Here is a 13881-nt window from a genome sequence, read left to right on the forward strand (position 1 = left end):
GGTCTAGTAAACTTTAATTCAAGTTGTGTTTTTTTATTATCCTTTTTTCTTTTCGATGTTAGGGTAATATGGCAAGATTTGAAGACAAAACATATTTCTGCAGAATGAATTCCACTAGTAGCACTACAAAATGAATCATATTATATGGATAAATCTATTTACTATAATGTCAGTACAAAATAATCTTTAAACATGTATGCTTAGAGCTTCCTGGTTGGAGAACCAGAACACTTTGGCACGCCATTGTGCAGGTTGCCGAACTCCATGATGCCTTTGTTTGGGACCACATCCTACATATCTCTTCATTTGACTGTTGTTAATATAATGAGCATCTAAAACTGCAGAATCACAGGCTTCAGCAGTTTTGTCACTATTTTGATGTTTCATCTTTGGAAAACTGCTATCAGGCAAGGAGTTTCCTCCATTCTGCCTTATTGTCACTGACCAAAAATCGACTTCATACAAGCAATCTAAAGAACTGGCTTTCTCAGATTTCAATTCATGATTCTTTGGAGAGCTTTGAACAAAAGAGAACCCCTAAAAATAATATTTGTTGATGGAGACAAGATGGCAGAATAGAAGGATGTGAGCTCCCCTCCTCTCACAAAAACACCAAAATCACAACTAACTGATGAACAACCATAGTTAAAAAAAGACTGGAAGCTACAAAAAAGATATTCTACATCCAAAGACAAAGAAGAAGCCAAAACGAGATTGTAAGAGGGGTGCAATCGTTATAAAATCAAACCCGATACCCACCAGGTGGGCAGCCCACAAACTGGAGAATGCTTATATTGCAGAGGTTCAACCATAGGAGTGAGGGTTCTGAGCCAAATGTCTGGCTCCCTAGCCTGGGGGTCTGGCATTGAGAGGAGGAGCTCCCAGAGTATTTAGCTTTGAAGGCCACTAGGACTTGATCGCCAGCAATCCACAGGACTGGGGGGAAGCAGAAGCTCCACTCTTGGAGGGTGCACACAGGGTCCCATGTGCACCACAACCCAAGGAAAAAGCAGTGAGTTCATAGGAGACTGGGCCAGACCTACCTGCTGGTCTTGGAGAGTCTCCTGGGGAGTTGGGGGGTGGCTGTGGCTCACTGTGGGGACAGATACTGGTGGCAGTGGTTCTGGGGAGTACTTATTGGTGTGAGACTTCTTGGAGGCTGCCATTTTCTCAGCAAGACCTGGCCCCACCCAACAGCCTATAGGCCCCAGTGCTGGGACACCTCAGGCCAAACAACCAACAGGGTGGGAACACAGCCCCAGCTACCAGCAGACAGGCTGCCTAGAATCTTTGTGAGCCCACAGCTGCCTGGTAAACACACCTCTTGACATGGCCCTGCCCACCAGAGGAACAAGACCCAATTTCACCCAACAGTGGACAGGAACCAGTCCCTCCTACCAGAAAGCATGCACAAACTTCTTAGACCAGCCTCATCCACCAGGGGTCAGACACCAGAAGAAAAAGGAACTACAACCCTGCAGCCTGCGGAATGGAAACTGCAATCATAGAAAGTTAGACAAAATGAAGGCAGAGGAATATGTTCCAGGTGGAGGAACAAGATAAAACCCCAGAAGAACAACTAAGGGAGGTGAAGATAGGAAATCTACCTGAAAAAGAATTCAGAGTAATGATAGTAAAGACAATCCAAGATCTCAGAAAAATAATGAAGGCACAGACCAAGAAGATACAAGAAATGTTTAATAAAGAACTAGAAGATCTAAAGAACAAACAAACAGAGAAGAACTGAAATAAAAAATACACTAGAAGGAATCAGTAGCAGAATAAATGAGGCAGAAGACCAGATAAGTGAGCTGGAGGACAGAATGGTGGAAATCAGTGGTGTTGAACAGAATAAAGAAAAAAGAATGAAAAGAAATGAAGACAGTTTAAGAGACCTCAGGGACAACATTAAGCACACCAACATTCATATTATAGAGGTCCCAGAAGAAGAGAGAGAAAGAGCATGAGAGAATATTTCAAGAGATAACAGCTGAAAACTTCCCTAACATGGGAAAGAAAACAGTCACCCAAGTCTAGGAAATGTAGAGTGCCAGGCAGGATAAACCCAAGGAGTAAGACCCTGAAACACACAGTAATTAAACTGCCAAAAATTAAAGACAAAGAAAAAATATTAAAAGCAACAAGGGAAAAGCAACAAATAACATACAAGGGAATCCCCATAAGGTTATCACCTGATTTTTCAGCAAAAACTCTGCAGGCCAGAAGGGAGTAGCACAATATATTTAAACTGATGAAAGGAAAAACCTACAACCAAGAATAATCTACCCAGAAAGGCTCCAGTTCAGATTTGACGGCGAAATCAAAAGTTTTACAGGTAAGCAAAAGTTAAGAGAATTCAGTACTACCAAACGAGCTTTACAACAAATGCTAAAGGAACTTCTCTAGGTGAAAAAGAAAAGGCCACAACCAGAAACAAGAAAATTACGGATGGGAAAGCTCACTAGTAAAGACAAACATACAGTAAAAATAGGAAATCATCCACACACAAATATGATATCAAACCCAGCAATCGTGAGGAGAGCACAACTGCAGGATATTGGAAATGCATTTGAAATGAAAAGACCAGCAACTTAAAACAATCTTGTTTATATACAGACTGCTGTATCAAAACCTCATGGCAACCACAAACAAAAAATCTACAATAGATACACACACAAAAAAAGAAAAAGCAATCCAAACAAAACACTAAAGTTAGTCATCAAATCACAAGAGAAAAGAACAAAAGAGGAAGGGAAGAAAAAAGTACCTACAAAAAGAATCCAAAACAATTAACAAAATGACAATAAGAACACACATACATATCAATAATTACTTTAAATATAAAGTAAATGGATTATATGCTTCAACCAGAAGACACAGACTGGCTGAATGGATACAAAAACAAGACCTGTATATAAGCAGTCTACAAGAGACCCACTTCAGAACTAGGGACACATATAGACTGAAAGTGAGGGGATGGAAAAAGGTATGCCATGCAAATGGAAATCAAAAGAAAACTAGAGAAGTAATATTCATATCAGGCAAAATAGACTTTCAAATAAAGACTGTTACAAGAGACAAAGATGGACACTACATAATGATCAAGGGAAAAATCCGAGAGAAGATATAACAATTACAAATATATATGCACCCAACATAGGAGGATCTCAAAATATAAAGCAAATGCTAACAGCCATAAAAGGAGAAATCGACAGTAACACAGTAATAGTGTGGGACTTTAACACCCCACTTTCAACAATGGACAATCATCCAGACAGAAAATCAATACGGAAACACAGGCGCTAAATGACACATTAGGCCAGAAGGACTTAACTGATATTTATAGAGCATTCCATCTGAAAGCAGCAGAATACACATTCTTTTAAAGTGCACATGGAGCATTCTCTAGGATTGATCACATGATGGGCCACAAAGAGAGCCTCAGTAAATTTAAGAAAATTGAAATCATATCAAGCATCTTTTCCGACCACAACATTATGAGATTAGAAATGAACTATAAAAAAAAAAAACAGGGCTTCCCTGGTGGCGCAGTGGTTGACAGTCTGCCTGCCGATGCAGGGGATGCGGGTTCGTGCCCCAGTCCGGGAGGATCCCACATGCCGCAGAGTGGCTGGGCCCGTGAGCCATGGCCACTGAGCCTGCACGTCCGGAGCCTGTGCTCCACAACAGGAGAGGCCACAACAGTGAGAGGCCCGCATACTGCAAAAAAAAGCAAAACAAAAAACAAACAACGACAAAAAAGCAAACTATAAAAAACATTAATGGGCTTCCCTGGTGGCACAGTGGTTGAGAATCTGCCTGCCAATGCAGGGGACACGGGTTTGAGCCCTGGTCTGGGAAGATCCCAAATGCCACGGAGCAACTAGGCACGTGAGCCACAACTACTGAGCCTGCCCATCTGGAGCTTGTGCTCCGCAACAAGAGAGGCCGCAACAGTGAGAGGCCCGCGTACCGCGACGAAGAGTGGCCCTGGTTCGCCGCAGCTAGAGAAAGCCCTGGCACAGAAACAAAGACCCAACACAGCCAAAAAGAAAGAAAGAAAGAAAGAAGCTTTCATTTTAAAAAAAACAAAACATTAACACATGGAGGCTAAACAATATACTACCCAACAACCAATGGATCACTGAAGAAATCAAAGAGCAAATAAAAAAATACCTAGAGACAAATGAAAATGAAAACATGATGATCCAAAACCTATGGAACACAGCAAAAGCAGTTCTAAGAGGGAAGTTCATAGTGATACAATCTTGCCTCAGGAAACAAGAACAATCTCAAGTAAACAACCTACCCTTACCCCTAAAGCAACTAGAGGAAGAACAAAAAAACCCCAAAGTTAGTAAAAGGAAAGAAGTCATAAAGATTAGAGCATAAATAAATGAAATAGAGACAAAGAAAACAATAAAAAATATCCATGACTAAAAGCTGATTCTTTGAAAAGATAAACAAAGTTGATAAAACTTTAGCCAGATTCATCAAGAAAAAAAGGGCGGGCTTCCCTGGTGGCGCAGTGGTTGAGAGTCCGCCTGCCGATGCAGGGGACACGGGTTCGTGCCCCGATCCCGGAGGATCCCACGTGCCGCGGAGCGGCTGGGCCCGCGAGCCATGGCCGCGGAGCCTGTGTGTCCGGAGCCTGTGCTCCGCAACGGGAGAGGCCACAGCAGTGAGAGGCCCGCGTACAGCAAAAAAAAAAAAAAAAAAAAGAAAAAAAAAAAAAAGAAAAAAAGGCAGAGGACTCAAATCAATAAAATTAGAAATGAAAAAGGAGAAGTTACAATGCACACCACAGAAATACAAAGAATCATAAGAGACTACTACAAGCAACTATATGCCAATAAAATGGACAACCTAGGGACTTCCCTGGTGGTGCAGTGGTTAAGAATATGCCTGCCAGTGCAGGGGACATGGGTTCGAGCCCTGGTCCAGAAGGATCACACATGCCATGGAGCAAGAAAGCCTGTGCGCCACAACTACTGAGCCTGCGCTCTAGAGCCTGTGAGCCACAACTACTGAGCCCATGTGCCACAACTACTGAAGCCTGTGTGCCTAGAGCCTGTGCTCCACAACAAGAGAAGCCATTGCAATGAGAAGCCCGCACACCACAATGAAGAGTAGCCCCCACTCACCACCACTACAGGAAAGCCTGTGTGCAGCAGTGAAGACCAAATGCAGCCAAAAATAAATAAATAAATTTGTTTTTTTAAAAAAGGACAACCTAGAAGAAATGGGGAAATTTTTAGAAATGTACAGTCTCCCAAGACTGAACCAGGAAGAAATAGAAGATATGAACAGATCAGTCACAAGTACTGAAATTGAAATTTAAAAACTCCCTGCAAACAAAGGTCCAGAAACAGACATCTTCACAGCTGAATTCTACCAAACATTTAGAAAAAAGTTAACACTTATACTTCTGAAACTATTGCAAAAATTTGCAGAGGAAAGAACACTCCCAAACTAATTCTATGAAGCCACCATCACCCTGATACCAAAACAAGACAAAGATATCACAAAAAAGCAAATTACAGGTCAATATCACTGATGAACATAGGCACAAAAATCCTCAACAAAGTACTAGCAAACAGAATCTAACAATACATTAAAAGGATCATACTCCATGATCAAGTGGGATTTATCCCCAAGATGCAAGGATTTTTCAATAGCTGCATATCAGTCAGTGTGATACACCACAATAACAAATTAAAGAATAAAAACCATATGATCGGGGCCTCCCTGGTGGCGCAAGTGGTTAAGAGTCCGCCTGCTGATGCAGGGGATACGGGTTCGTGCCCCGGTCTGGGAGGATCCCATATGCCGCGGAGCGGCTGGGCCCGTGAGCCATGGCCGCTGGGCCTGCGCATCCGGAGCCTGTGCTCCGCAACGGGAGAGGCCACAACAGTGAGAGGCCCACATACCGCAAAAAGAAAAAAAAAAAAAAAAAAAAAAACCATATGATCATCTCAATAAAGGCAGAAAAAGCTTTTGACAAAATTCAACACCCATTTATGATAAAAACTCTCCAGAGAATAGGCATAGAGGGAACCCACCTCAACATAATAAAGGCCATATACGACAAACCTACAGCTAATATCATGCTCGATGGTGAAAAGCTGAAAGCATTTCATCTAAGATCAAGAACAAGAAAAGGATGTCCACTTTTGCCACTTTTTATCAACACAGTTTTGGAAGTCCTAGCCACAGCAATCAGAGAAGAAAAAGAAATAAAAGGAATCCAAATCAGAAGAGAAGAAGGAAAACTCACAGTTTGCAGATGACATGATACTATACATAGAAAATCCTAAAGATGTTACCAGAAAACTACTAGACTTCATCCATGAATTCAGTAAAGTTGCAGGATACAAAATTAAAACACAGAAATCTGTTGCATTTCCAAAAACTAACAACAAAAGATCAGAAAGAGAAATTAACAATCAATCCCATTTACCATCACATCAAAAAGAATAAAGTACCTAGGAAGAAACCTACCTAAGTAGGCAAAAGACCTGTACTCTGAAAACTTTAAGATGCTGATGAAAGAAATCGAAGATGCCACAAACAGATGGAAACATATACCATGTTCTTGGATTGGAAGAATCAATATTTTTAAAATGACTATACTACCCAAGGCAGTCTACAGATTCAATGTAATCCCTAGCAAATTACCAATGACATTTTTCACAGAAATTGAGTAAAAAAATTTTAAATTTGTATGGAGACACAAAAGATCCCAAACAGCCAAAGCAATCTTGAGAGAGAAAAGCAGAGCTGGAGGAGTCAGGCTCCCGGACTTCAGACTATACTACAAAGCTACACTAATCAAAACAGTATGGTACTGGTACAAGAACAGAAATATCAATCAATGGAACAGGACAGAAAGCCCAGAAATAAACCCACCCACCTATGGTCAACTAATCTATGACAAAGGAGGCAAGAATATACAATGGAGAAAAGACAGTGTTTTCAATAAGTGGGGCTGGGAAAACTGGACAGCTACATGTAAAAAAAAAAAAAAAGAAATTAGAACATTCTTTAACATCATATACAAAACTAAACTCAAAATGGATTAAAGACTTAAATGTAAGACCAGATATTATAAAATTCTTAGAGGAAAACATAGGCAGAACTCCTTGACATAAATCTCAGCAATACCTTTTTTATCCACTTCCTAGAGTAATAAAAAATTAAAAACATTAACAATGGGAACCCAATGAAAATTAAAAGCTTTTGCACAGCAAAAGAAACCATAAATAAAATGAAAAGAAAGCCCACAGGATGGGAGAATATATTTGCAAAGGATGGGACCGACAAGGGATTAATCTCCAAAATATACAAACAGCTCATACAGCTCAATATCAAAAAAACACACAGCCCAACCAAAAAATGGGCAGAAGACCTAAATAGACATTTCTCTAAAGAAGACATAGAGATAGCCAAGAGGCACATGAAAAGATGCTCAACATCACTAATTATTATGAGAAATGCAAATCAAAACTGCAATGAGATGTCACCTCACACTAGTCAGAATGGCCATCTACAAACAAAAAACACTGGCGAGGGTGCGGAGAAAAGGGAACCCCCCTACACTGTTGGCAGGAATGTAAATTGGTACAGCCACTATGGAGAACAGTATGGAGGTTCCTTAAAAAGCTAAAATAGAGCTACTATATGATCCAACAATCCCACTCCTGGGCATATATCTGGAGAAAACCATAATTCAAAAAGATACATGCACCACAATGTTCATTGCATCACTATTTATAATAGCCAAGACATGGAAACAACCTAAATGTCCATCGATAGATGAATGGATAAAAAGAAGTGGTCAATTTTACAATGGAATATTACTTAGCCATAAAAAAGAACTGAAATAATGCCAGTTGCAACAACATGGATGGACCTAGAGATTATCATAGTAAGTGAAGTAAGTCAGACAGAGAAAGACAACTATGATATCACTTGTATGTGGAATCAAAAAAATGATAGAAATGAACTTATTTACAAAACAGAAACATACTCACAGAATTAGAAAACAAACTTATGGTTACCAAAGAGGAAGGGTGCAGAGGAGGGATAAAGTGGGAGTTTGGGATTAACATACACACCCTGCTCTATTTAAAACAGATAACCAACAAGGACCTCATGTATAGCACAGGGAACTCTACTCAATATTCTGTAATAAGCTAAATGGGAAAAGAATTTGAAGAAGAACAGATATATGTATAACTGAATCATTTTGCTGTACACCTCAAACTAACACAACACTGTAAATCAATTATATTCCAATATTAAATAACATTTTTAAAAAAACAGATAAAGCTCAAAACCTCATGGGGCTTACATTCTAGTTGAGAAAAGCAAGTAAGTGAGAGAATTAATAGTTATATAAAATAATTTAATATGGTGATAAAGTGAAAATAAAATAAAATTAGAAACTCCTACTAAAACGCTCATTTGTAAATAAGAAAATTGTTACTTCTGGGAGATTTGCAAGTCTAACTTACATGGTCCCAAGATGACTAGAAATATCATGGTCAAAAGAGAAAAATAAAAGGGAAACTCCACTCAAAAGAATACAGAAGAATATGAGATCAGGGACCATGGAAATTCATATACCCATGACAATGAAGACAGGATGTGTGTGGTTCTGCAGTCCCCAGAATCTGTGGCTGTGAACTTTCTCCTTGCTAGTGCTGCTTGCATTTTTGGCAGTTTCCTCAGGATCTATGGCCTTAAATAATGCATGGAGAAGGGGGAAAATGGAATTACTCCTTTGTGCCATACCTGAATTTAATGCCTTGCAGCGATGCCCCAGACTGTTACTTTGGGCCTTGCAAAAGTAATATCTCTCCATGAGGGGCAGGCAAAAATGGAGGCAAGAAAGACCTGGGTGCCTGAAAATAGAGCCATCATATTTAGCCTAAGAAAAAGAAGTGGCAGCCAGAAGTAATTATGACCATTATAGCATGTATCATTTGTTGACTACTCACTATGTCTTACGTATTGAAGAGGTGTTTGCATATTTTACCCAAATAAATTCAACAATGCAGTGTAACCTGATTTCCAGGAAAAGTCACATTCAAACTAATAAAATCCAGTAGTCAAAAGTAGTTTTAAAATAGTTCTGTTCATTACTTGCATTTGAAATAAACTCCTTAAAATTAAAAAAAAAGTATGCTTTATATTTTTCCTACCAATAAACTATAGTCTTCAGAAGACTTTTTAAAATAAAATATTTAAATCAATCCCCCGCCCCCCAGCAACAACAACAACAAAAAAAAAAAAAAAAAAGAAAAAAGAAAGAAACAAAAAGCCAGCTACCTGGCCTGTCTCAAAAAAGTGAAAGAGGATGCAGGCTTGGACTGAGCCATTATTAAGAAACAACTAGGACTGATTGGAAGTACACCTGAATTCAGTTGAAACGGATGCTACTATTATTAGAGTTATTGCCTAACACTGTGACTCAAATGAATCCAGGAGATTTGAAGGCTTTGAAATTAGTCTTTTGCTTTCCTATGTTCAAATAAACTTTCTCCCTCCTTCAGGGTATTTTTATTTTACCTTTATATTATTTTGATCTTTCATTGCTAGAAAATTTTATAACACTGTGACTGGCATATTGATGTCATCTTGTTTCTGAAGTTGCAGTCAATCATAAATGTTCCTCAAATGAAGTTCTCTCTACTATGGATGAATCTTTCCTACGTGATCAGTCTCACTAACTTGCAGGAAACAGATGAATGACAGACCGTTCTGAGGGATGGAGACTGGAACTGAGATAAACGGAAGCAGATATGAAAACATTAAATAAATAAATAAATAATGTAAAACATTATCCAACTGCAGCTTCCAGTCACTGTACGTAGCGATCCAACCCATTCATTTCGATGATATTCCCAAGGGAAGTTATACAGTGTAAAAGCACAGGTTTCAGAATGAGAAAAATCAGTCTAACAATTCTCTCTACTTTCATATTTACAGTCAATTACATGAAATATTCAAGCAGGAAATTACCCCAGTATCTAAATCATCCATAAATAATTCAAACTGTCATCTTTTGGCCGATCCACTAAAAGCACTGTTTTTATTTGTGAAACAATTGAGAATTTTAATATAGTAGAATATATGTATATGGGGACTACACCCACAGTGTTTTATTATAAAGCCTGTCATGCTTCCATGTTCCCAAATGATGTTCCTGACATACAGATTCAGAAACTGACATTCTATTAAGAGCTAGTAATTAGCAGGCCAGAGGGGATGCCTTACTTTGCATAAAGATGTCTAACAGAGTTTCAAATGTTAGATGGCATTTACAGTAATAATTTTATGATACTGTTCAAAAGACAGAAAACAGTTTATTTTGAACATTAGGCTAAATGGTTAATGACTACTTATGAAAATGACTCGAGTGCCTAATATCCACCTGTCACTCTATTTGGTGCTTTAGATGAGAAAAGTGAGATAAAATACAGTCCTTACCACAAGGAAGCTGCACTACACTTAAAGAGAGATGTATACATATTTTTTAAATGAGCTTTACATAAAACCATATGATGTTCAGCAGCTTCCTTGTAAATTATAATTAAATGTCATATTTCAAAAAATTCATTTATTTTATTAAACTACTTGTGATCAAACCTTCCATTTTATAATTTTTCAATCTTTTTGACTATCACCTAAAGTGGGAGAAAGAACAAGAACATAAGTTCAGTTGTCCTCATGTCAAATATCTCGCAGAACCTAAAGCAGCTATCTATATAGTTATAAGGTTCTAGCTGGAAGGAATATAGATAGCCAGGTAAGTGAAGCTTCCTCATCCATATTAGGTTATGGTTAATTGGCCCAAAAATCATGGATATGCTGATTTTGTAAACATGGAGAGATATACAAAAATAAGCTTTGTAATTTTTAATGATAAATTTATCTATTAAATATTTACTGAGAGTGTACTATGTACTGGCATGTGTTCTAAATACTTAGAATACAGAGATGCATTAAATATACAGCTCACAATGAAAGATATAAACATGTTCATTAATAAAAAAATAAGTATTAGAGTATATATATTCTAATATTTTGGATGATATTTTGGGAGCCACATGAAAGGACAACTAATCATTCAAGGGTGCAGGTGGGCAGGAAATTAGAGGAGATTTCATTGAGGTAGTGATATTTGAGGTGGGTTCTAAAGGTTAATTTAGAAACTGAATTCTAGGATAAGTCCCCTCTCATCACTCCTATTCTTCCCATTGTACTGAAAGTCCTGGCCAATGATTTAAGACCAAAAAAAAAGTATATTGGGAAGGAAGAAATAAAATTATCTTTTTGCAGAAGACATGGCTATATGTAGAAAATCCCAAAGAATCAACAACAAGTGCACAGACTCCCATAAGGGATAAATCCAAGTAGGAACACATCAAGACACATACTAATCAAATTACCAAAATAAAATACAAAGAAAATATATTAAAAGCAGCAAAGGAAAAGCAACAAATAACATACAAGTTAATCTCCATAAGGTTAACAGCTGATCTTTCAGCAGAAACTCTGCAAGCCAGAAGGGCGTGGCAGGACATTTAAAGTGATGAAAGGGAAAAACCTACAACCAAGATTAGTCTAACTAGCAAGGATCGCATTCAGATTCGACGGAGAAATTAAAAACTTTACAGATAAGCAAAAGCTAGGAGAATTTAGCACCACCAAACCATCTTTACAGCAAATGCTAAAGGAACTTTTCTAGGCAGGAAACATAAGAGAAGGAAAAGACCTACAATAACAAACCCAAAACAATTAAGAAAATGGTAATAGGAACATACATATTGATAATTACCTTAAATGTAAATGGATTAAATGCTCCAACAACAGACATAGACTGGTTGAATGGATACAAAAACAAGACCCATATAAATGCTGCATACAAGAGACCCACTTCAGACCTAGGGGCACACACTGAAAGTGAGGGGATGGAAAAAGATATTCCATATAAATGGAAGTCAAAAGAAAACTGGAGTAGCAATTCTTATATAAGAAAAAATAGACTTTAAAATAAAGACTATTACAAGAGATAAAGAAGGACACTACAAAATGATCTAGGGATCAATCCAAAAAGAAGATATAACAATTGTAAATATTTATGCACCCAACATAGGAGCACCTCAATACATAAGACAAATGCTAAAAGACATTAAAGGTGAAATCAACAGTAACACAATAATAGTAGGGCACGTTAACACCCCACTTTCACGAATGGACAGGTCAACCAAAATTAAAATAAAAAAAGGAACACAAGCTTTAAATGACACATGAAACTAGATGGACTTAATTGATATTTATAAGACATTCCATTCAAAAACAATAGAATACACTTTCTTCTCAAGTGCTTATGGAACATTCTCCAGGATAGATCATATTTTGGGTCACAAATCTAGCCTTGGTAGTTTTAAGAAAATTGAAATTGTATCAAGTATCTTTTCTGACCAGAATGCTATAAGATTAGATACCAATTACAGGGGAAAAAAAACCCTGTAAAAAATACAAACATATGGAAGCTAAACAATATGCTCCTAAATAACCAAGAGATCACTGCAGAAATCAAATCAGAAAATACCTAGAAACAAATGACAATGAAAACACCACGGCCCAAATCCTATGGGATGCAGCAAAAGCAGTTCTAAGAGGGAAGTTTATAGCAATACAATCCTACCTAAAGCAACAAGTAAAATCTCAAATAAACAACCTAACCTTACACCTAGGGCCATTAGAGAAGTGAGAATAAAAAACCCTCAAAGTTAGCAGAAGGAAAGAAATAATAAAGATCAGATCAGAAATAAGTGAAAAAGAAATGAAGGAAATGATAGCATAGATCAATAAAACTAAAAGATGGTTCCTTGAGAAGATACACAAAATTGATAAACCATTAGCCACACTCATCAAGAAAAAAAGGGAGAAGACTGAAATCAACAGAATTAGAAATGAAAAAGGAGAAGTAACAGCTGGCACTGCAGAAATACAAAGAATCATGAGAGATGACTACAAGCAACTATATGCCAATAAACTGGACAACCTGGAAGAAATGGACAAATTCTTACAAAAGCACAACCTTCTAAGACTGAACCAGGAAGAAACAGAAAATATAAACAGACCAATCACCAGCACTGAAATTGAAAATGTGATTAAAAATTTTCCAACAAACAAAAGCCCAGGACCACATGGATTCCCTGGCAAATTCTACCAAACATTTAGAGAAGAGCTAACAGCAATACTTCTGAAACTCTTCCAAAATATAGCAGAGGTAGGAAAACTCCCAAACTCATTCTACGAGGCCACCATCACCCCGATACCAAAACCATACAAAGACGTCACAAAAAAAGAAAACTACAGGCCAATATCACTGATGAACATAGATGCAAAAATCCTCAACAAAATACTAGCAAACAGAATCAAACAGCACATTAAAAGGATCATATACCATGATCAAGTGGGATTTATCCCAGGAATGCAAGGATTTGTCAATATACACAAATCAATGTGACACACCATATTAACAAATTGAAGGATAAAGACCATACGATAATCTCAATAGATGCAAAAAAAGTTTCCGACAGAATTCAACACCCATTTATGATACAAGCTCTCCAGAACGTAGGCACAGAGGGAACTCACCTCAACATAATAAAGGCCATATATGACAAACCCACAGGCAACACTGTTCTCAATGGTGAAAAACTGAAAACATTTCCACTAAGATCAGGAACAAGACAAGGTTGCCACTCTCACCACTATTATTTAACATAATTTTGGAAGTTTTAGCACAACAATCAGAGAAGTAAAAGAAATAAAAGGCATCCAACTCAGAAACGAAGAAGT

The sequence above is a fragment of the Mesoplodon densirostris genome, chromosome 14, assembly GCF_025265405.1.
Source record: "Mesoplodon densirostris isolate mMesDen1 chromosome 14, mMesDen1 primary haplotype, whole genome shotgun sequence".
NCBI classification, from domain to species: domain Eukaryota; kingdom Metazoa; phylum Chordata; class Mammalia; order Artiodactyla; family Ziphiidae; genus Mesoplodon; species Mesoplodon densirostris.